Below are 2,500 nucleotides of genomic sequence, written 5' to 3'. Positions count from 1 at the left end.
ATTGTTCTTACTATAATCATCAAATTTTTCTTTGACAAGCCATATGATGGTATGTAATAAAGATGTTTCCAAACCATCTCGCATTTTTTAGTCTGTATAATCCAGTTTTTGGTCTGAAGCTATAGCTAGGTTCGTTATGAATTCTACATCATCCACGATGCAAGCCCGCTTTGTACATAGAAATTTTTTTATTAAGTCAAACTGTATTGAATTTCTGAGATATATATATGTATATGTATATATATATATATATATATATATATATATATATATATATATATATTATATATATATATATATATATATATCGAGCTACAAATGTCCTTTAATATCTAATTCACTCTACCTCGTAATTAATATATTTTCATATATGCTTAATCGAAGGGGAATTTTATTAGGCGATAATAGAATTGTCCGCGGCCAGGCGCGAACCCAGGACACCTCACAAATCCAGGAACGTCAGTGAAGCTTGCGGTGGTGGAGTGGGTAAAAGATTCACTGATGTTCCTGGATTTGTATGGTGTCCTGGGTTCGCGCCTTGGCGCTGACAATTCTATTATCGCCTAATAGAATTCCCCTTCGGTTAAGCATATATGAAAATATATTAATTCCGAGGTTAGATTGAATTAGATATTAAAGGACATTTGTAGCTCGATGTATGTATATGAATCACGGGTTAATGTGATATGACTTATATATATATATTATATTATATATATATATATATATATATATATCCTATATATATATTATATATTTATATATCACGAAGGAAGTAGTAGGGAAAGGCATCTTCATCCTTTAACATTTTAATTAAATGCCGACGTTTCGCGACGAGTTCCAAGTCGCATTTTCAAGGCTAAAAATATATAAAATTTGCAAACATTAATACTCAAATTAATTTAATTTATATTAAAAATGTAATGGCAACAGCTCTCAATTAGTAAAAAGTTAAAATTAAACAGTACCTTCAAAGGCATACAACTTACAAGTACAGGACTTCACTAAATCTTAAAAACACCTACCTATACAAAAGAAAGAGTAGGACTAACAAAAGTAAATAAAAACAGTGTGAGGCAAACCAGCTGCCCAAACTATGCTATGAACAATTTTATAGAGGACGTTTGGGTGTTTAACGACGGTACAGACTTTTTTAAAATTATCGATGTTAAGATAGTCAGGTCGTTGTTATTCCTCAGTTGGTCCAAGATGGAAAAATCCTTGCTATCAATATAGGTTTTACATGTTTTTGAATGATTATGTACCTTAGATTGTTCCGGATTAGATAACCTACTGCCTGTTTTATGGCTTTCGTCCAGCGTCGTATATAAATACACCTGCTCGAGATGTGATGACGGGACATACGTGGGATGCACGAAGAGGCTGTTGAATGTTCGAATAGATTCCCACAGGGGTAAAAGCCATAGAATAGGCAGTAGGTTATCTAATCCAGAACAATCTAGCATGCTAAGTATACATACACACTAAATGGTTAAAGGGGTTAAAGGACATTTGTAGCTTGATGTACATATAAATACACATATACATACATACACACAGACATACATGCATAAAAGATGTATAATATATATATATATATATATATATATATATATAGTATATATATATATATATATATATATATATATACTTAAAAAATCACAGTAAATGCATGTGACTTCATTAAATAAGCGAATACCACAGGAAAATGATAGGCAAAAATCCAAGTGCTTTTGTCTTTACTAAGACAATGTCAAGGAACGAATGAAATGCTGTACGAAAGAAAGCTATCATGTAAACAAAATGATCAAGAATACCAGATGGTTAATTGTCAAAAGGGTAACAATCAAAGAGATTATCAGATATCACACTGTCACAAACTTAACATAGATTTAAGCCTAACAGAAACTACAACGTATCCAAAACATGTAAAAACTTAATATATTAATTTTGTTGCTTTTATTTATCTACAACTTTTTTCATTATGAAGGCATTAAGCTTAAATAAACCAAGACTGAAATTTAAAGCATTTTCATTATTTGACTTGATGAAACAAGATTCAATTATAGTCCTTTTAACTGTGTCATTGCATGGGATTAAGGCTCTTGCTTGACTCCAGTTAATAGGATGATCTAAATCTCTCATATATACAAATATTGCATTCGATATTTGCCCAGTTCTCACAGAATATTGGTGCTGTTTGAGTCGTTGTGAAAGAGATTTACCAGTGTGTCCGTAAAAGACTTTATCACACTTTTTGCAAGGAATTTCTTATATGCAGCCTGGAAGATCTTTAGGAGAATTTTTTATTGCTAAACTCTTGACATTAATATTACTGAAAACAACATTTGTTAAAAAGCTATAAAATTATAGGAGTTCCTAAAAATCTTTTATCATAGGGTAATTTATAGACCTGTTAGTTGGTAGGTGGCGAACTCAGTCATATTGCACTCCACGCTTAGGTCTAAATAGAGCCATTCAATTCCTTTATCCCAGCCAC

The sequence above is a fragment of the Macrobrachium nipponense genome, chromosome 16, assembly GCF_015104395.2.
Source record: "Macrobrachium nipponense isolate FS-2020 chromosome 16, ASM1510439v2, whole genome shotgun sequence".
NCBI lineage: Eukaryota > Metazoa > Arthropoda > Malacostraca > Decapoda > Palaemonidae > Macrobrachium > Macrobrachium nipponense.
The sequence above is the reverse complement of the archived record's forward strand: the minus strand, read 5'-3'. Positions refer to the sequence as shown.